At 50.6% G+C, this 22924-nt stretch overlaps 1 long non-coding RNA gene across 1 annotated transcript; it reads left to right on the top strand.

Moving 5' to 3' along the window:
* Positions 1–8448: 8448 nt before the first annotated feature.
* LOC147108363 (uncharacterized) lies at positions 8449–22115 on the top strand. The gene is made up of 2 exons (XR_015080584.1): positions 8449–8779; positions 21846–22115. It is a non-coding gene; the product is annotated as an uncharacterized LOC147108363 (long non-coding RNA).
* Positions 22116–22924: the final 809 nt, after the last annotated feature.

Consider the following 22924-nt stretch of genomic DNA (forward strand, 5'->3'; position numbering starts at 1 on the left):
AGAGAGAGGGGGGGAGTGGGAGAGAGAGAGGGGGGGAGTGGGAGAGAGAGAGGGGGGGAGTGGGAGAGAGAGAGGGGGGGAGTGGGAGAGAGAGAGGGGGGGAGTGGGAGAGAGAGAGGGGGGGAGTGGGAGAGAGAGAGGGGGGGAGTGGGAGAGAGAGAGGGGGGGGAGTGGGAGAGAGAGAGGGGGGGAGTGGGAGAGAGAGAGGGGGGGGAGTGGAGAGAGAGAGGGGGGGAGTGGGAGAGAGAGAGGGGGGGAGTGGGAGAGAGAGAGGGGGGGAGTGGGAGAGAGAGAGGGGGGGAGTGGGAGAGAGAGAGAGGGGGGGAGTGGGAGAGAGAGAGAGGGGGGGAGTGGGGAGAGAGAGAGGGGGGGAGTGGGAGAGAGAGAGGGGGGGAGTGGGAGAGAGAGAGGGGGGGAGTGGGAGAGAGAGAGGGGGGGAGTGGGAGAGAGAGAGGGGGGGAGTGGGAGAGAGAGAGGGGGGGGAGTGGGAGAGAGAGAGGGGGGGAGTGGGAGAGAGAGAGGGGGGGAGTGGGAGAGAGAGAGGGGGGGAGTGGGAGAGAGGGGGGAGTGGGAGAGAGGGGGGGAGTGGGAGAGAGAGAGGGGGGGAGTGGGAGAGAGAGAGGGGGGGAGTGGGAGAGAGAGAGGGGGGGAGTGGGAGAGAGAGAGGGGGGGAGTGGGAGAGAGAGAGGGGGGGAGTGGGAGAGAGAGAGGGGGGGAGTGGGAGAGAGAGAGGGGGGGAGTGGGAGAGAGAGAGGGGGGGAGTGGGAGAGAGAGAGGGGGGGAGTGGGAGAGAGAGAGGGGGGGGAGTGGGAGAGAGAGAGGGGGGGAGTGGGAGAGAGAGAGGGGGGGAGTGGGAGAGAGAGAGGGGGGGAGTGGGAGAGAGAGAGGGGGGAGTGGGAGAGAGAGAGGGGGGAGTGGGAGAGAGAGAGGGGGGGAGTGGAGAGAGAGAGGGGGGGAGTGGGAGAGAGAGAGGGGGGGAGTGGGAGAGAGAGAGGGGGGGAGTGGGAGAGAGAGAGGGGGGGAGTGGGAGAGAGAGAGGGGGGAGTGGGAGAGAGAGAGGGGGGGAGTGGGAGAGAGAGAGGGGGGGAGTGGGAGAGAGAGAGGGGGGGAGTGGGAGAGAGAGAGGGGGGGAGTGGGAGAGAGAGAGGGGGGAGTGGGAGAGAGAGAGGGGGGGAGTGGGAGAGAGAGAGGGGGGGAGTGGGAGAGAGAGAGTGGGGGGGAGGTGGAGAGAGAGAGGGGGGGAGTGGGAGAGAGAGAGGGGGGGAGTGGGAGAGAGAGAGGGGGGGAGTGGAGAGAGAGAGGGGGGGAGTGGGAGAGAGAGAGGGGGGGAGTGGGAGAGAGAGAGGGGGGGAGTGGGAGAGAGAGAGGGGGGAGTGGGAGAGAGAGAGGGGGGGAGTGGGAGAGAGAGAGGGGGGGAGTGGGAGAGAGAGAGGGGGGGAGTGGGAGAGAGAGAGGGGGGAGAGGGGGGGGAGTGGGAGAGAGAGAGAGAGAGGGGGGGAGTGGGAGAGAGAGAGAGAGAGGGGGGGAGTGGGAGAGAGAGAGAGAGAGGGGGGGGAGTGGGAGAGAGAGAGAGAGGGGGGGAGTGGGAGAGAGAGAGAGGGGGGGAGTGGGAGAGAGAGAGAGAGGGGGGGAGTGGGGAGAGAGAGGGGGGGAGTGGGAGAGAGAGAGGGGGGAGTGGGAGAGAGAGAGGGGGGGAGTGGGAGAGAGAGAGGGGGGGAGTGGGAGAGAGAGGGGGGGGGAGTGGGAGAGAGAGGGGGGGGAGTGGGAGGAGAGAGAGAGGGGGGGAGTGGGAGAGAGAGAGAGAGAGGGGGGGAGTGGGAGAGAGAGAGAGAGAGGGGGGAGTGGGAGAGAGAGAGAGAGGGGGGGAGTGGGAGAGAGAGAGAGAGGGGGGGGTGGGAGAGAGAGAGAGGGGGGGAGTGGGAGAGAGAGAGGGGGGGAGTGGGAGAGAGAGAGGGGGGAGTGGGAGAGAGAGAGGGGGGGAGTGGGAGAGAGAGAGGGGGAGTGGGAGAGAGAGAGGGGGAGTGGGAGAGAGAGAGGGGGAGTGGGAGAGAGAGAGGGGGAGTGGGAGAGAGAGAGAGGGGGGAGTGGGAGAGCAGAGAGAGGGGGGAGTGGAGAGAGAGAGAGGGGGGAGTGGGAGAGAGAGAGAGGGGGGAGTGGGAGAGAGAGAGAGGGGGGAGTGGGAGAGAGAGAGAGGGGGGAGTGGGAGAGAGAGAGGGGGGAGTGGGAGAGAGAGAGGGGGGGAGTGGGAGAGAGAGAGAGGGGGGAGTGGGAGAGAGAGAGAGGGGGGAGTGGGAGAGAGAGAGGGGGGGTGGGAGAGAGAGAGGGGGGGAGTGGGAGAGAGAGAGGGGGGGAGTGGGAGAGAGAGAGGGGGGGGAGTGGGAGAGAGAGAGGGGGGGGAGTGGGAGAGAGAGAGGGGGGGAGTGGGAGAGAGAGAGGGGGGGGAGTGGGAGAGAGGGGGGGGAGTGGAGAGAGGGGGGGGAGTGGGAGAGAGGGGGGGGAGTGGGAGAGAGGGGGGGAGTGGGAGAGAGGGGGGGGAGTGGGAGAGAGGGGGGGGAGTGGGAGAGAGGGGGGGAGTGGGAGAGGGGGGGGAGTGGGAGAGAGGGGGGGAGTGGGAGAGAGGGGGGGGAGTGGGAGAGAGGGGGGGAGTGGGAGAGAGAGAGAGGGGGGGAGTGGGAGAGAGAGAGGGGGGGGAGTGGGAGAGAGAGAGGGGGGGGAGTGGGAGAGAGAGAGGGGGGGGAGTGGGAGAGAGAGAGGGGGGGGAGTGGGAGAGAGAGAGGGGGGGAGTGGGAGAGAGAGGGGGGGAGTGGGAGAGAGAGGGGGGGGAGTGGGAGAGAGAGGGGGGGAGTGGGAGAGAGAGGGGGGGGAGTGGGAGAGAGAGGGGGGGGAGTGGGAGAGAGAGGGGGGGGAGTGGGAGAGAGAGGGGGGGGGAGTGGGAGAGAGAGGGGGGGAGTGGGAGAGAGAGGGGGGGGGAGTGGGAGAGAGAGAGGGGGGGGAGTGGGAGAGAGAGAGGGGGGGAGTGGGAGAGAGAGGGGGGGGGGGAGTGGAGAGAGAGGGGGGGGAGTGGAGAGAGGGGGGGAGTGGGAGAGAGAGGGGGGGGAGTGGGAGAGAGAGAGGGGGGGAGTGGGAGAGAGAGAGGGGGGGGAGTGGGAGAGAGAGAGAGAGAGAGGGGGGAGTGGGAGAGAGAGAGGGGGGGAGTGGGAGAGAGAGAGGGGGGGGAGTGGGAGAGAGAGAGGGGGGGGAGTGGGAGAGAGAGAGAGAGGGGGGGGTGGGAGAGAGAGAGGGGGGGAGTGGGAGAGAGAGAGGGGGGGAGTGGGAGAGAGAGAGAGAGGGGGGGGAGTGGGAGAGAGAGAGAGGGGGAGTGGGTGAGAGAGAGAGGGGGGGGAGTGGGAGAGAGAGGGGGGGAGTGGGAGAGAGAGAGGGGGGGAGTGGGAGAGAGAGAGGGGGGGAGTGGGAGAGAGAGGGGGGGAGTGGGAGAGAGAGAGGGGGGGAGTGGGAGAGAGAGGGGGGGAGTGGGAGAGAGAGGGGGGGAGTGGGAGAGAGAGAGGGGGGGGAGTGGGGGAGAGAGAGGGGGGGGGTGAGTGGGAGAGAGAGGGGGGGGGTTGAGTGGGAGAGAGAGGGGGGCAGTGGGAGAGAGAGAGGGGGGGAGTGGGAGAGAGAGGGGGGTTGTGAACCCAAATGATTGATTCTGGAACCCGCATTAGGTCTAAATAGTTCAGCTACCCATTGGGTAATCTTCCAAAGATTGAGCCAAGGCTGGACAGGCACGGTAATAATGCAAACATTTAGTCAGTAGCTTTATTTCCAAGTTGAAGACAAAAGCCAAATCAGAACATCTGCAGTCTAGCAGGAATTTCTGGATTTAACCATTTCAAACACTTGATGCCAGTTACTGGGGATATGCAGCTATTTGGCCTTCCCGTAGGTGCCATTGTATTTAACTCAGTGCTCATCGGTTTCATGGTCTGCTAAATATGCCACGCCTACAAAATAATTCATTGTGTGTGAAGCACTTTTGGGACATCCAGAGAGATGCGATAGGCACCATATAAATGCAGGCACTTTCTTAAATGGAATGGATCCTTTTCAACCAGAGCAACACAACTAACGTGCTTCCAACTGAATAGGTCTCATTTCTAAGAAAGCCTGTTTTGCATTAGGGCCTGTAATCTTGTGCAACCCTGATTTCCTGCACCACACCATTGGCAGCCGTGCTTTCAGCTGTCGAGGCACTAAACTCTGGAATTCCCTCCTTAAACCACTCCGTCTCTCTCCTCCTTTAAGACAACCTCTTTGACTAAGCCTGTCCTAATATTTGTGGTGTCTGATAACGTGTCTGTGAAGCACCTAGGGACGTTTTACTACGTTAAAGAGTGCTATATAAATGCAAGTTGTAGTTGTTGTTGATGGGGGGGGGGGCGGGGGGGGTTTAATAGTAAAAATTTCTTAAGGCAAGGATTAGTGTTTAACAGCAGCAAATCTCTGCTCAAGACCGTGCCAGTGTTTGCCCAGCCGTTTCTGGGGCTCATTGTCAATGGGCTGTTTTTAAGTTCGACTGCAACAGATTTTTATAGTGGTGGTAGTTTTTACTCATACGCTAATTAAGATCGGTTACTGAAAATGTCTTCTAGTTGCAAAGTACCATGATACAGATGTCACAATTTTGGGATAGTGTGATCATAATTTAAAAAAATGCATCAGATGTTCTGCTGCTAATGCCAAATACCATAAATCCTGCTACTTCAACCCACGTCCAGATAAAAGGGCTTTGCTGCAAACCTCTCTTTAAAAGAGGCTGTGCGGTCCAGCCAGATATTTGATATAAGTAAAATGTGTACAACAATCCAAACTGTGTATCGAGTGATTTTTCTTTAAAAATCAATCACTCTCCCATTGCAAGAAAGCACAGACCCTGTTAACCCACTTTCCTGTGAGCCACACCTAGGTAATGTTAAAGTCTTTTTACATAAAGAATCAAATAGTGTATCTCTGTGGGTGGGTTTGTTGGCATCATTAAACATACAAGTTCTCAGCTAGTCAAAGGGCCGTCAAACAGACTGCATGCCTCGAAAATTGGTGGAACGTTTACATGAAGAAAAATCTACTTGCCATTTATCAGAGTTTAACTTCATTAAAGATTGACAGAGGCTGAGGCGGTTGACCCAGGAGAACAGTTTCATTCTGTACGACACGGGTTATGGTCAGTGTTTCACGTCACTGTCACATCGTTGGCAGCACGTTGGAGCCAGTACCCAAGATCAGTAACAGCGGAAAGTTTTATCAACAGAAGGTGCCTAGATGTCAACAGAAATACAGTAGGAAGTCACGTGCGTCAGGGAGTCAAGGCCAAAGGTCATACAGCTATTGCATACAAACAGGATGCTGCCAGCTTTTCCCCATTTGAACCATGGTTCTGCTCGAGTTACTGTGATCACTACCAAACAGTAAAATTTGGCTCGAATACCATGACTGGGTAGCAGTACTGAAACTGCAGTTTAGATTTTGGGGTGAGATTTGATGTGGAGATCCTAGGGGATATTTTTTTGGGGGGGGGGGGGGGGGGGATTGGTGGGGAGGAAAAGAAAAAGATGTGCATTTCTATAGCGCCTTTCAAGGCCTCAGGACGTCCCAAAGCACTTTACAGCCAATGAAGTACTTTTTTCCAAGTGTAGTCACTGTGGTAATGTAGGAAACGCAGCAGCCAATTTGTGCACAACAAGGCTCCCACAAACAGCAATGAGATAATGACCAGATTATCGGTTTTAGTGATGTTGATTGAGGGATAAATATTGACCAGGAAAACAGGGATAACTCCGCTGCTCTTCTTCGAAATAGTGCCATGGGATTTTTCATGGAAAGGGGAAGAATAGTGGGGAAAGGAAGTGACAGGCAAGAGAATGAAAATTACAGCATTAAAATAAAACAAGTTTGACTGGTCATCATGGAAAGTGACTGTTCAGCAAACTAGGAGCAAGTGCATCACGAGGCTATTGTGGGACTCACTTTCTATATCTGGATTTCAACCATGTGCATATTGTATGTAAAAAAAAATAAACCAGGTAGAGAATACAATACAAACAGAAGAGGCACATGACAGGAGTGAAAATTCAACACAGTTTTTACACCCAAGAAATATAGTGCACAGTACTTCTCAGTGAGCTTTTGAAACTCTCCAAAAATCACCTGAATTGTAAAGTTGGTCTTGTTGCTCTTTGCACCCTTGTACTTGACATCAACTGGGTGCCACACAACAGTTCAGCTTACTCACAGGAGTTAGAACTGTGCTATCTTGCCCGAGGAATACAAGAGATGCCAAATGGGTCTTGTGACTGAGCCAATCATCATTTGATGAAACTTATATTTAGTATTCTGGATAAGCAGCATTTTTTTCTTCCTTCCCATCCCCGATTTCTTTTTCCACTCTCTCCCTCTCTGCACAACCCCCAATGGTCCATATTGGGCTACATTTGAAATGCAGCAGGATTAAAATGACAAACACACTTAATCTGAATCCAGTTCCTTTCTTAAAGGAGCAGGGGTAACCTGTTCCAAAGGTCAACAACCCCAAGAAAAGAAACTCTTCCTGGCATCTAACCTGCAGACATATTTTATACGCAAGCCAAATAGTCCTACATTCCACATAACATTCAAATCTTCTAGATCTAGTCCTTTCCTAATCCTCAATCATATCCCAAAATCCTTTATTTCTCCAACATGAAGATCCCTGACTCTCTCAGCCCATTCTCATAACTAAGCTGCAAATTTAGGTATCATACTTGTCCTCCTCTGCATCCCTGCTGGAACCTATATAGCCTCAATGTCTATCTCCAGATATGGGGCAGGGGAGGCAGTGGGGAAGAGGTCAAAACTGGACACAATGTCAGAGTGCAAGTTATTTAACTTAAGTACAGTGTTTAGTTTTGTACTTTATTAGACCAGCAACACTTCAGAGAAGTGCATTTTTTTCCCCACATAGCTTTTGAATCTTTATCAGCGTTAGTGAGAATCCCCAAACACTATCCCCTTACAGCCTTGCTTGCATTACATACCAAAGTACATTTATCAGTAAAAATAACTATTGGGTTAGATCAGCTAGAAACAGTCTGTATGCACACAGTTCACTTTCAAAATTCCTTTCCTGTGTCCTCCTCCTTCCCAAGAGAAGAGTTTGGTATATTTTGAAATGACTCAAACAATGGGAAATGTTTGTCCAGAAAGAACAGTTTAGTGCAGCTTGTGACAATCAATCATTCACAAATCATACTTCAAAATAGAATGCATGAAAAAAATGGTCTCTGCAGATAGTACCACAACACTAAGGGCAGCAAATCTAACAGGAATACACAAATAATGGACGCTCTCACTCACTGACAGTTTATAAATGCAACAAATTTGATGACTTTTACAAATTAGCAAAACATCCGTTTTAAGTTCTATCCAGAGTCCATCCTTATTTAAATTCTAAGAGTTTCCAAAGAAGAACAAGTCTGTTGAGCTACACACACATTGTAGGTATCGCTCTTTAAAAATGTGCCCATTTTAAACACCGAGTAATCTGCAAAACACACCACACTTTCAACATCAAACCAGGAAGCCAGCATTCAGCACAAGGCCCTGGTTATCTCTACAGCCTACAGTGATCATGCACCAACCAGTGCTGAATTATTAACTATACATTCACATAATATTGCACAAGGCTCTAGTTTTGTGACTGATGATAGCCCCAACACAGATACACACACACACACACACACACACATTTGGTATAACAAGCCCACAGATATAGGAAATGTTTTAGCAAATCCAATATATTGTATCTTGGGATGGAGCTGGCCCCTCCCTGGAGTGTCACCTTGGCTAGCAAGGGCAGGGGCCTGTATTCACAGTGCCCAGGATTTATGACATTTTAAAGAAGATGTTATAGATGCAAAGTGGAAATAAATTAAATGCAAGGTTAGATGGCACCACAACCCTGAAGACGGATATGAGGCCGAGCCTCAGTGGCAGTCACTGTGTGGGTGGCTGGCTGAGGAATAAGCCAGAAGCTTCCTCTTTTGAACTTTCACTATACAGAGCTGCCCAGCTAAAGGCAGGTAGGCACCATCTGGCCCAGTGTGCTAGCACAGGGCAACCCAACAGCTCACCAATTACCCACTACTTTTTTTTAATGACATTATAAAGCAAAAAAAATGCCATATTTTAACCTCGAAAAGCACAGGCAGTCGCGCTGCTGAGCCATTGTTAGTGCGCACTGGAGGCCATGCCCACCTTCCCTGTTAAGATTAGGATCTTTTAAGAAGCTCTCCCTCTCGCGGACTCAACCTAACTTGGCTCGGCGACATGCCCCGCCTCCCCCAGGCTGCGTCACAAACAGCCCGCATCGCCGCTCGCTCATTAGCCGACACGCTTGTCAATCAGTCGATCAGCGCGCGCACCCTCGACGGTTGCCGAGTTCGGTTGCACGGCGCCGAGCCCCAGCCTCGTGCCCCTCCCCCTCTCTCTCTCACGCACGCACACTGCGCTCCGCGCGTTGCGCACTGGAAGCTGCAGTCCGCCTCTCCGGCAATCGAACTACAGATCCCAGCGCGCCCCGCGCCGCGCCTGCGCGCGCGCCTCCTCGGTCAGTCGGGGGGCGAAACGCAAGCCCATGTACAGTAGAGAGTACAGTAGAGAGCCGGCCGGCGCGCCGCTTTCCGCATCACAACACGCTGCCATCGTCAACTTTACCTCGCGTCCGAGGCGTCCAGGCGGTTTGGGGACGGTAGAGGCGAAGGTTGAGCAGGTACCTGGTGGTCTGGAGGCGGCTGGGGTTCAGGCCCAGGTTAGATGTGTCACCCACTCTCACTCACTCCCTCCCTCCCGCTCACTCTCGCCGATAGCCCGTATGTAACTCACTCCCTTCCTGGTTTCACCAGGCCCTCCCCTCTCTTAAAGCGGTCTTGTGCCCTCCCTGCCACTCTCAGGGTCCGACCCTCTCAGCTGCAGCTTCCCCTTTTTTTTAAAAAAACACCAAGCAAACCAAACCTCCTAAACGACAATGCTCTCCTTCCCCTGCTACTCTGAGGGTCTCCTCTAGTGTCCCCACTACTCCCCCCCCCCTCTTAAAGCTGTAAAGTACCCCCTCCCTTCTGCCCTCTGCCTTCACCAAAAAGAAGCAAGACGTCTCATCAAAGACAAATCTCTCTCTGCTGCTGTGAGTGCACTGATAGGGTCTCCCTATATTTAAAGCTGCAATGACCCCTCTTGGGGTGAGTCTCTTAAAGGGGCACTGTCTATATATTTTTTAAATACCATCTCGAACAATGGGCTAACCAGTGGGATATGGTGCTCGGAGCATGGGTTATTATTGGATCTGACCAGCTCAAGAGCGGATCTCACAGGTTTCGCTTGGTAGATTCAAAATGGTACATGAATTGTTGATTCACATTAGTACCTGGGAGTTCTGGTGATTGGCAGCTTTAGCTGGACATGCTGATAAGGGCAAAGGGCAATCTGGTCTTTCTCCTCACAAGATCACAACATGCAGATGAGGAAGGCTAATCGAGCAATCTTAATTCACCCATCTAGAATGACCCTACACTCCCCCAATTTCTGTTTCTTAAATGATCCCAGGGTTTTCACTCCCACTACTCTGCCCAGAAGTCCATTCCAAGTGTGGATCACTCTCTGCATGAGGAAGGACTTCCTTTTTTTATTACACCTCTGTGAAGCATCTTGCTGTTCTATGTTAAAGACACTATATAAATGCAAGTTGTTATTGATATCAGTCCTCAAGTTACCTTTTAATAGTTTGAACCTATGTCCCTTTGTAATTTAACATAATATTCTGGACTAACCATTTCCATACCATTAACTATCCTATATACCTCTTTAAAGTTACCTCTGAGACGCTTCCTTTCCAGGTTGAAAAGCCCAAATCTCTCCAGTCTGTCCTCATAACTCGGGCCTCTAGGATCTGCCTCCAGCACTTGAGTGTTTCCCTTGTGTCTCAGTGACCAGAACTGGACACAGTTCTCAAGGAGCTATCTGACCAAAGCACTGTGCAGTTTAATCACATCTTCCTCGGACTTGTTTTGGCTAGGCAGTTCAACATTCGATTGCCTTTGTTGGTTGCTACTCTGCATTGGTTGGATATGCTGAGCAACAGAGTTCCATTTCAAATTAGAATCATAGAAATTTACGGCACAGAAGGAGGCCATTCAGCCCATTGTGTCTGTGCCGGCCGAAAAAGAGCTATCCAGCCTAATTCCACTTTCAAGCTCTTGGTCTGTAGCCTTACAGGTTATAGCACTTCAAGTGCATATCCAAGTACTTTTTAAATGTAATTTTAAATGTAATGAGGGCCTCTGCCTCTACCACCCTTTCAGGCAATGAGTTCCAGATCCTCACCACCTGGGTGAAACATTTTCTCCTCAACTTCCCTCTAATCCTTCTACCAATTACTTTAAATCTATGCCCCCCCTGGTTATTGATCTCGGTGCGAAGGGAAATAGGTCCTAACTATCCACTCTATCTAGGCCCCTCATAATTTTATACACCTCAATTAAGTCTCCCCTCAGCCTGCTCTGTTCCAAAGAAAACAACCCCAGCCTATCCAATCTTTCCTCATAGCTAAAATTCTCCAGTCCTGGCAACACACTCGTAAATCTCCTCAAGGTCCCAGGTCTGCTCCTCAATCCAAGCTAACTTAAATTTATGTCATGTGAGACGTGTACCATTTGCCAACACTCGGGGTGATTTTGCCAATGGGGACGTGATGAAGGCGGGATTGCTGCTTGTCGGGTTTCAGTCCCGCCTCCATCGACGTCCGGCCAACCCACGCTATTTTCCCTTGATTGACCTTGTTAAGCCCGCACAGCGGGCTTAGCAGGCCAATTAAGGGAAAGCCAGTGACAGAGAACATCAGCGTATGACGTTTCATCTGTCTGAAATTTTTGACAGATGAATTGTCATCGTTTGACAGCTTTGAGAAGCTGTCAAACACTGACATTCTCTGTTGTTTGGTGAGTTCTTGTACTCAAGACTCACCAAACCTATTTTCTGAGCAGAAAGCAGATGGCTGTTGCATCGGAGAATGCAGCAGCCATTCTGTCATCTCTGCCGTGGAGATGCCGGAGCCTCCGGATTCCCAATGATTGAAGCCTGCAGGAAGAAACAAAGGTAAGTAAACTTTTTCTAACTGTGATGAAATATATTCCATTCATCACTGCCTGTTTTCTGTGTCTTGTAACTGCCTGCTTTCTGTGTCTTTTCCCTTCCCCCAGTCCTCATGTATTATGTATTGGAATGTGCTGGAACTGGTTGTGTGCAGGGCTCCGCCCATACCTGGCTCCTTTGTAATCTAACTTCAGTCGGGTTCAGCCTCCTGAAGGTAGACATCTCTCTATTTTACGTGTTATGTTCTGAGTTAATAAAAGCCTTACTTTTGTTCTGCTAACTTCGAGTCTCGGAATAATTGAGGCACATCAATTTTATTAACTCAATTTTCAACACTATGGATCAACTCCTGAAACCCGAACGTTTGGATTTGGATCAACATGCTCCGGACGCATCAGCACGCTTCGGACACTGGTTTGACTGTATGGAATTCTTCCTGGACAATTCCGCAGCCGTCAAAGACGCTACGGACACTGCGAAGATGAGACTCGGAATGCTATGGAATTGGGTAAGCCACCGGGTTTACCCCCTCATCCAAGACGCCGATACGTACCTGGCCGCCTGCAACACCTTAAAGGCACATTACCAGCAGCCTACGAATGAGGTGTATGCTAGGCATCTACTCGCTACTCGCGCACAGCGACCTGGGGAATCGGTGGAGGAGTTCCTAAGCATCCTGAAAAAGCTTGGCAAGGACTGTAAGTGCCGAGATGTAAAAGCCGCAGTGTACACCGACGAGCTTGTTCGCGATGCCTTTATCACAGGCCTCAGCTCCACTTACATCCGGCAAAGACTGCTGGAAAAAACGGAGTTGGACCTGAAACAGGCTGCGGACACCGCGCGGTCCCTGGAGATGGCCCAGAGAAACTCGGACGCCTACTCTTCAGCCCGCGCCGCCCACGCCGCCACGTGTGCGCCGAGGGCGCCGCCATCTTGGAAGGCATCTTCCCCGCCCGGCAGCCAGACACCGGCGGGGCCCAGCTCTCCCCCCAGAAGCCCTACGACAGCCGCGACGCGTCAAGGACCCAACTGCTACTTCTGCGGGCAGCCAAAGCACACCAGAAACCTGTGCCCGGCGAAAGGCACCACCTGCTTTAAGTGCGGTAAGAAGGGGCACTTCGGGAAGGTGTGCAGAGGGAACCCCGCCGGAAAACCAACCGCCGGAAAACCCGCCACCGCCGCGTGTGCGCCGTGGGAGCGGCCATCTTGGACGCCATCTTGCCCGACCTCGTGGGGTCCGCCATCTTATGAGCAGACAGCGTGGACGCCATCTTGTCTCGATCAGGGCCCTACAGTGGCATCGGTCACAGTGGACCAGACCAGGCCGCATCCGCTATCCAAATCAATGGTGGACATCGAGGTAAACGGGTGCCGGGTTAAATGCTTAATTGACAGTGGAAGCACGGAGAGTTTTATCCACCCTGAACTGGCACAACAACTCTCCCTAAAGGTGGTCCCTGCTCAGGGTACCATCTCTATGGCCGATAAAACCCAGACATCGACCATTCTGGGTTACTGCACGGTACAATTGTGCGTTAACGGAACTGTGTATGATAATTTTAAAGTATTAATCATGAAGAATCTATGTGCGAGCGTGATCTTGGGTTTGGATTTCCAGTGCAACCACCAAAGCATCACGCTCAAGTACGGTGGGTCCCAGCCGCCCCTCACAGTGTGCGGTCTGGCTACCCTGAAGGTAAAGCCGCCTTCGCTATTCGCGAACCTTACCCCTAACTGCCGGCCAATAGCGACCAAAAGCAGGAGGTACAGCTGGGAGGACAGGCGGTTTATCGCGACCGAGGTAGACAGGCTCCTGAAAGAGCGCATTATTGAACACAGCAACAGCCCGTGGCGCGCCCAAGTGGTAGTGGTAAGGGGTAGCGAGAAGAAACGGATGGTGATCGACTATAGTCAAACGATCAACAGGTACACCCTACTAGACGCCTACCCGCTACCCCGCATATCAGAAATGGTGAACCAAATCGCCCAATACCGGGTGTTCTCCACCATCGACCTCAAGTCAGCGTACCACCAGCTCCCTATCAGACCAGAGGACCGCCCGTACACCGCCTTTGAGGCGAACGGACGCCTCTACCAATTCCTCAGAGTCCCCTTTGGGGTGACGAACGGGGTCTCGGTCTTTCAGAGGGAGATGGATCGCATGGTCGATGACCACCACTTGCAGGCAACCTTCCCCTACCTCGACAACGTCACCATCTGCGGTCACAACCAGCAGGATCACGACTCGAACCTCGAGAGGTTCCTGAAAACCGCACAAAAACTCAACCTCACCTATAACGAGGACAAGTGCGTTTTCAACACCACGCGCCTCTGCATACTGGGCAGCGTGGTGGAGAATGGGGAAATCGGACCAGACCCCGACCGATTGCGCCCCCTACGGGAGCTGCCCCTGCCCAACACTCCCAAAGCCCTGAAAAGGTGCCTGGGGTTATTTTCTTACTATTCCCAATGGGTCCCCAACTACTCCGACAAAGCCAGCCCCCTCTTGAAAGCATCCTCTTTTCCGCTCTCTGCTGAGGCCCACGCCGCCTTCAAAAGCATTAAGCAGGATATTGAGCGGGCCACGCTACAGGCAGTGGACGAGAACACTCCATTTCAAGTGGAAAGTGATGCGTCCGACTTCGCCTTGGCGGCCACCCTCAACCAGGCGGGGCGGCCCGTAGCTTTCTTCTCGAGGACCCTCCAAGGCCCCGAGATCAGACACTCCTCCGTGGAAAAGGAGGCCCAAGCCATCGTGGAGGCAGTGCGCCACTGGCGCCACTACCTAGCCGGCAAACGCTTCACCCTACTTACCGACCAGCGATCGGTAGCGTTTATGTTCAACAATAAACAGAGGGGGAAGATTAAAAATGATAAGATTCTTAGGTGGCGGATCGAGCTCTCCACTTTCGAGTACGACATCATTTACCGGCCAGGGGCCCTTAACGAATCCCCTGACGCCCTCTCACGAGGGATGTGTGCCAGCGCCACCGAGGATCGGCTACAGACCCTCCACAACGACCTCTGCCACCCAGGGGTCACGCGGCTGTTCCACTTCATAAAGTCCCGTAACTTACCCTACTCGATTGAGGAAGTTCGGTCTCTGACCAGGAACTGCCGCACTTGCGCTGAGTGCAAGCCTCGGTTCTACCGCCCAGATAGAGCCCACTTAATCAAAGCCACACGGCCCTTCGAACGGCTCAGCTTAGATTTCAAGGGCCCCCTCCCGTCCGTCGACCGCAATGTTTACTTCCTGAACATTGTGGACGAATACTCCCGTTTCCCATTCGCCTTCCCCTGCCCAGACATGACCAGCGCCACGGTCATTAAATGCCTCAACAGCCTGTTCTGCCTGTTCGGTATGCCGAGCTATATCCACACGGATAGGGGGGCATCCTTCATGAGTGAAGAGCTACGCCAGTACATGCTGTCCAAGGGGATCGCCACGAGCCGTACCACCAGCTACAACCCCCGGGGTAACGGCCAGGTGGAGCGAGAGAATGGGACAGTGTGGAAAGCAGTCACTCTAGCTCTAAGGACCAAGGGCCTCCCTATCTCCCACTGGCAGGAAGTCCTCTCGGATGTGCTCCATTCGATACGGTCGCTATTGTGTACGGCCACTAATGCCACGCCTCATGAACGAATGTTTGTCTTTCCTCGGAAATCCACCTCAGGCGTATCCATGCCGTCATGGCTCTCCACCCCAGGTCCGGTACTCGTGCGAAGGCATGTGAGGGGCCAGAAGACGGACCCTCTCGTGGAGCCAGTACACCTACTCCACGCCAACCCCCAATACGCATATGTCCGGCATGCCGACGGAAGGGAGGACACCGTGTCCATAAAAGACGTCGCCCCAGCCGGCATCGACAACAACCACGGCAATAGCAGCGACGACGATCACAGCAACCCTTACCCACCCACTATTCTTTCATCACCCCCGGAAGAACATCGACCAACGGCACCCCCACCAACTACCCCTTCAACAACCCCGGTGGCACCCCCGGCAGAGACCCAGGAGGCTACCGGGGACACCCAGCCGACACCCGCGGCACCACAACAGCCACGTCGGTCGCAGAGGACTATCAAACCCCCGAACAGACTAAATCTATAGAAGGGGTGAATGTGATGAAATATATTCCATTCATCACTGCCTGTTTTCTGTGTCTTGTAACTGCCTGCTTTCTGTGTCTTTTCCCTTCCCCCAGTCCTCATGTATTATGTATTGGAATGTGCTGGAACTGGTTGTGTGCAGGGCTCCGCCCATACCTGGCTCCTTTGTAATCTAACTTCAGTCGGGTTCAGCCTCCTGAAGGTAGACATCTCTCTATTTTACGTGTTATGTTCTGAGTTAATAAAAGCCTTACTTTTGTTCTGCTAACTTCGAGTCTCGGAATAATTGAGGCACATCACTAACACTTTTCACTCACCTCACATGCTTACCTCTCCACACTTGCACCCATCACTTACCTCCACAGCGCACTTTTCAACCCCTCTCATCCCCGCAGACCCACCGCTCGCCTCGCTGATCCTGATGGGGTTTCCCTGACATCTTCTGTTGGAAAAATGGGGATAATCCTCTTAACTGATCGGGTACCCGCCTCCTGGGAAGATGGCACGGAGGCAGGTTGGGGGCGGGATTCGTACCTGCCCCCAGATTCTGCCATTTTCCCGGCAGTCCCATCTCCAAACCCGCCTTCCCAGGGCTGGCAAAATCGCCCCCTCAGTCTCTGGCTTCACACAAGAAGAGGAGCCAGTTAGATGCGTTAGCTGAATGTGCCTGGCTCCCACTGAACTGGCCCAACATGGACTACAGCCTACAGAAGAGGAGCAGAGAAAATCAGATGGAAGAAGAGAGCCATGCATCAGATATTTTTGTACTGATGACTTCCTGCAGGAGCATTTCATTGTGATTTATATCATTGCATCATTTGCAAAGGACATTTTTACAGGAAAAACAGTGGGTCCTTTAATGCTGTAAATGATGGCAGCTTTATTCATTAGGCATAACTTGCCCCCTTGTATTAACCTGACACACACGCACTGGGTAAAGTAACTTTGGGGCAATTTTCGATTGACGTTCAAGGTTGAAGTTTAGGCTTCCTTGATGGCTAGTTTTGTTAGTGAGGAGTTCAGCCATAAACCCAAGCAGGACCCAGGCCTGCCCCTCAATCCAAGCTAAATTAGCTGGTTTCAGCTAGGTGGTTATAAAGGCAATATAAATGGTCTCGGTGCATCAGTTGGGGCAGGGATAGAAAAATCAGCCAGCACGCCCTTTCTTCCAGTGACTCCTGACCGACGAGGAAAGCCTCACATTCAATCCCCAATCTGTGTTGAGTTCGTTTATCTAGCTCAGTTGGGGTGGTTGTCGGCAGTACAAATGGCCTCAAAACTGAAGAAAAATTAAGCTTAGATTTTTTTTTAATGGTTAATTATGGTTTCAGATTTCAAAAAGGACAATTTATACATTTTGAGGCTTTGATGACTGATGTGTTGGCAGGTCACTTGGCACCTCTGACTAAATTGTCAGCCAGAAAAAAGGATTTTTTTCTATGCAGTAGTTGGTTCGTAAATAAAAGAGTATATAAATTAACATGTTACTAACCCCTGTGGCATTTTGTGCAGCTACTGGTATAAGCCAGCATCTTACCTATCATGTGTGGGGCATCCTCACCCCCCACAGAGCTATACTGCCCTGTATATGAGTTATATAGAAAATACAGCACTCCTTAGAGCCTCTTGAACTATCCAAGCAGCCAACATATTCACGCTGGATTCCTCTCTGCATCATGATGTGGGGATTGAGTATAAACCTGTGCCCATTACCAGTGCAGGGCTCACTGCACAGCACTGAACCATCGTGGTCCCTTTCTTTCCCATTTTATTAGACTAGCTGATGTCCTGACTGGAGTGTTTGAGCTATTATATTGGTTTGGAAGTCAGCATGGTGGGTGCAGGGAAAAAGTGCAGGTCAGTAATATACAGCAGTGTCAGGGGAAGGGTGAGCAGGTCTACCCGTTATTGATAAACTATTAGTACAATTTTTAAATCAAATGCACGAGTGTGGGGAAAGGTCCAGTGAGCTATCAAGGCAGCCCATGAGACACCGAGAGAGAGGAGAGCCTGTATGTCATTATATAGAAGAATCGCTATATGACATACAAGAAACATAGAGAGACTTTGTGCCTTTATCATTACATGTTACAGAAACACCAGTGACCCTGAAATTCCATGGGATGTGATCCTGAAAGTTATGCCAGGATTGGGACATGGCAGTGCCCCTCAGCACTGACCAGCGGGAGTTTGCAGGGTCAATGTGAGGGGGTCTAATCGATATGGGGCAAGCTGGCCGACGCCACCTACCCCCCCATACAACCAGAAGCACCAGCACCCGCCCACCATTGCAAACATTTTGAGGCCGAGGCCCATTTTCTGGCCTGGACTCCACCATTGGGCCCACTTCTGCCCATTTGGAGGCCAATAAGCCTCAACTCACTTGGCGTACCGGCCTCCAGAGATACACCGGTGCCGACTGAGCCAATGGAACGGAAGCCTCTGTCATAAGGAGTCTTCGCCCCCCTGACAACATTTGCCTTGTAAAAGGGCGGTCTGAGGTTCCGCCCCTTACAAGGCAAGTCAGAAACCCCTGAAAACGCCAGAGACCCAGAACAAGCAGGGAGAATCCTTCTATAAATATATATTAGATAAATCAGGTAAATACATTCTAGAGTCCTATATCATCATTATATATATTAGAGAAAGAATATATACACATTATTATATAACCCCTATACATATCAGTATATAATCAATGTATATGCGAGGGTTAAAAATGATAAATCCAAATACTGTAGCTTGCATGTATCTGTTAGTGTGGAAAACATAAAGGATTAACAGTGGTGTATGCAACTTATTCCACAACATCCAGAAATGATGTTATGAAAGGATTATAATGTCTTGTTCATATAAATTAAATTAAATCTCTCCTCTGTTACCTCATATGTCAAGGGTAAAAGTGTAGATCTGTTTACCAGTACAATAAAGCTACCAAAAACACATTTTATATTATAGAATCTTGCTGCACAGAAAGAAAGACTTGCATTTCTGTAGCACCTTTCACAACCTCATGACGTGCCAATGCACTTTACAGCCAATAAAATACTTTTGTAATGTGGGAAACGCGGCAGCCAATTTGCACACAGCAAGGTCCCACAAACAGCAATGGGATAATGACCAGATAATTTGTTTTTTTAGTGATGTTTGTTGAGGGATAAATATTGGCCAGGACACCAGGGAGAACTCCCCTGCTCTTCTTCAAAATAGTGCCTTAGTGCCTGCCATGGGATCTTTTAAGTCCACCTGAGAGGTCTCGGTTTAACATCTCATCCGAAAGATGGCACCTCCGACAGTGCAGCACTCCCTCTGTACTCGCACTAGATTTTATGCGCAAGTCTCTGGAGTGGGACTTGTACCCACACGACCTTCTGACTCAGAGGTGAGAGTGCTATCCACTGAGCCACGGCTGATACCTGGAGGCTATTCGGGCCAAATTATTTTGAAGCACGCAAAATATTTATGCTTCTGTAAGCTTTAATGAGAATATTAGCTGCTAATTATATAAGTATCCTCCTGTTTTTGAAAGACCTCAATCACGGTGCCTATATATACCATATTTCCACATTGATATTTGAACCAATAATATTAAAAAGAAACAGGCTAAAATCTAATCAAATGCAAAACATATCAACACTGAAAGAGCACTATTTTTAAAATTCCCCTGCTGGACCTTTTCCTGCACATCATTAGCCTAAAGCCACACGAAAGAAGAAAACCGAGAATTGTAGGGCTGGATTTTCTCAATGGGGACGCGTTGGGGCGGGACTGCTGGTTGTCGGGTTTCAGTCCCACCCCCAACAACGTCCGGCTAACCCACGCTGTTTTCCCTTGACTGACCTTGTTAAGCCCGCCCTGCAGGACAGCCCAAGATCTGATGAAAACTGGCAATTTTTAAAATCAGAAACTTGTAATGAATATACAAAGGTATTAAAGTTTTACAAAATATTTTTTAAAAACCCTCAATAATTTAACATAAACTTAATAGTAATCTTCAGCAACCAAGATGGAAATTTCCAGAGAGGGACTGCCTGAGTATGTACACAGACTGGACACAAAGCTGCCCAGTGGCCATCTTATGTCATTACAGTGTGACAAGTTTACATAGGCAATATCCTATGTGATTTTGTTAGTGTTAAGAGAGTGGTTAGAATGTAGAACTTGCTACCACAGGGAGTAGTTAAGGCGAATAGCATGGATGCATTTAAGGGGAAGCTAGATAAGTACATGAGGGAAAAAGGAATAGAAGGACCTCCTGATAGGGTTAGATGAAGTAGGGTGAGAGGAGACTCGTGTGGAGCACAAACACCGGCATAGACCAGTTGGGCCGAATGGCCTGTTTCTGTGCTGTTAATGCTATGTAATTCATGTTGAATGTAGACATAGGAAATTATAATGGGGAAAAGTTGACACAAAAAAAGTGGCAACAGGAAGTCAAGTGACACAGACAGGAAGTACTTGCAGATGTAAGATTTTTTAAATATACTGTAGATAAATAGATTACTGTAAGTGCTTTCTAAAGCACATCAAGATAAACTTAATTTCTATTAGCATAGAGGAGAAACAATCAGACTAAAATCATTTAACAAAATGGATAATTCCATGCTCCTAATAGGAATCTGCATTCGCAGGTTAGAATTTCAGAACTCTGGTGTTGTAGCTCTATCTCCAACCCATGCTCCTGTCAAGCATGGCTTGAATGTAGGATTGCAGAATTAGTTCTAATGTGACACTTAATGCGGAATGTGCAGGAGTGTGACAGTTACAAAGATGTGAATGATTCTACTGCAATAAATAGTCTGAACATTTGGTTTGTACTGTGTAAGGATTTCACAGCTAACCGTTACCAAACTGAACACTAACGTTTCTGATGTGACTTTAAAAGAATATCAGGCAGTACTTTTCTACTGAACGGGCTTAGAGAGCAAATGTTAGAAGTTAATTCATTTCTTTGCAATCCAGTGATGAAGTAGAAAAAAATTATGAATTTTACTAATGAGGCAGTCACAGAATCACAGAATCACAGAATCTACAGTGCAGATAGAGGCCATTTCGGCCCATCGAGCCTGCACCGACACACATCCCACCCCATCCCCGCAACCCCACGTATTTAATCCCCGTCCTGGTAAGTTCAGACACAGACATCACTGGCAAATTTACTTCAAGCAATAAACTCGGTCTGTCTTTTCATATTAATCGTGCCTGCAGTTTTCGGGTCCATTTTCCAACTATTGACAAATGTTCCCTCTGCCTTTATAAACCTGAATGTCTGATTCGTAGCATTGCAGTCACTGACTTCTTGTAAATCAATTCAAAATATTTTAATTGGATTAAAAATCCGTCAACTGTGAAAAGTAAAATTAGTCGGACTGTGCCATCACAGGGGTGAGGGAGGGTGGAGTGCTGGCAGCATTTTGAATGAGTGTTCAACTTTGCCAGCTACACCCCTGAGCTTAAATGAACCTGCGGAATCCAAACCCTCATCCCTGTGTAGCATCTATTTTGAGCCACTTGATTCTGGGCCAAATGTGAAGTTAGAAAATTTGTTCTCTTTCCTTTACTTTCCCCTTCTTCTCTGTTCCTTTCCTGACTCTTACTGGGGATGTATCCCTGACGCCACCACTGCCACCTTTCCTAAATTGGCATTCTTCACGTGATTGTCAGTGGGCATCGCAGTGGGGGACATCACAGCTGAGTCAGTCTGGTCCTTGTCCAATATCTGTTCACACTTACATTCCAGCTGGGGCCACTGGATAGTCATCAGAAGTGGGAACCCTGGATGATTTTCCCCTCCCTTTCTGGGACATATAATTCCCGCCCCCCCCCCCCCCCCCCCACCACAGATATCACCCCAACTGAGCTCATCTATCTCGGTACATCTCTGTGATTGAACTTGGCACCTGACTGGTCTGTGTGGCTTATTACCATACCAGTCGGTGCCTTTATCTTCAAACCATTGGTAGCAATTGCTTTTCCTCTTCCCCTTTTAGCTTTCCATGTGACACATCATATCTCAACAAAGAGACGTGGGGGCGGAGTGGTGGCAGATGGCGTGCTGCCGGGCCCCTACTGACACCTGCTCTTGATTTGGCCACTGGCATGAAGTGCCCGGGAATACATCAATAATTGCTGCAGTCACGACGTGTAACAACACTGCGAATACATTCAGGAAGAACGTGTTTAGGAATTTTGCAAAGCATTGCAACACAAGCAGCTCCCCGCTCCCCCCTCCCTTCCCCGCGCCCCCCCCCCGACCCCCCCACCCCCCCACCCGCCAAGGTCATGACTAGCTGCTTCTCTTGGCCGCAAGGCTGAGATGAGGAGCTCCCTACACGGTGAAGCGTTGGCACAGCGTTGCCAAAACGCTTCAGCGCTCCAGTGCGTTCAGTCAGCTCGCTGCCTGGACAGGAAAGCCATCTTCTCCCAAGCCTGAATAAAACAAATCTCACTTACTTGCTGCTGCAGAAGACTGTGGCTCCTAACACAATATTTATAAACCACGTATAATCTCAAAAGTTTTCCTTTAACATCGTCGGCTGTCTAATAATCTCGTTCAAGTTCTTCCCTGTTTCTCATTACAGCGTAAGGTCATATAAGGAGGGCAGAGTTGCAGATGGACATCATTACGAGCCAATCTTGACACAATCATCTTGCAGGGGCTGGGACTTCCTGGCAGCCTTTTCTGTCCGTAGAAGATCTTGGCAACCAAAGACTTGGAGGAATCTCGCCCCTGCAAGAGAAACAAGTGTACTTCAAAATAAACCAAAAGCCAATTAAAAAGCATTATCTTGCATCATGTAAGCTGCAGCAGTCCAAAGTCAAACAAGAATAAAGTCACCTTCCACCATGAACTGCCCCCTTTTTCCCTCTCTAATCTTCCCATCCCTGCAGCCCCACCACCCCGCCCGTGAAAGCAATGACCCACACTGGGTTACTGTTCCGTGGGCACTGGCATCTCGCCAGCACCTCGCCCAACTGGCCATTCTTCATTTCCAAGCCTAAAGGGTGAGGTTTGGCAGGCCATTCAATCGTGGGGATGGGGAGCAGGGGTCTCTGTACCGTGATTACGAGCAGGAACCCGAGTCAACTTTCTACCTTTCGTAGCCCAGGGACACTCAGGCCAAATGTAGCACTTCCTCCACCATTCCAGCCGAGCCCAGCAAATCAACACCGAGTATTGTTACTGGGATCTACCTGTGCTGTATTGCTCAGTACCACACCACACAGTTCCATCTAGCCAGGAGTGCCAGGTACCAACTAGCAGGGCTACAACTAGCCAGGAGTGCTGGGGAGGGGTTTGAGAGAGACTACATCTAACCAGGAAAGCCATCTTGCAGCTATGAGGTCTAAGCTAACCAGGAGAGCTATAACCACCAGAGGGACCATGATAACAATCAGGAGAGCTAGGGCCATCCAAGGGACTGAGATATCAACCAGGAGCGCTATGGCCACCCCAAGGACCAGAGTAAAAACCAAGAGGGTTACGATTACACAGGCGAACCAGTTTGATAGCCTTGAGTCAGATGAATGATTCTCATTTAGTTATGCAAACAGTAACAAGTTATATCTCAAAAAGTTTCAAATTCAGTGTGTGACTTTGACTTTGTAACTCAGTGTGTATGCAGTGCCATGACTATTTGACTGAGCAATGCCCAAAGAT

This window comes from Somniosus microcephalus, chromosome 13, assembly GCF_052327205.1.
Source record: "Somniosus microcephalus isolate GS21.2 chromosome 13, FLI_Smic_1.0, whole genome shotgun sequence".
NCBI lineage: Eukaryota > Metazoa > Chordata > Chondrichthyes > Squaliformes > Somniosidae > Somniosus > Somniosus microcephalus.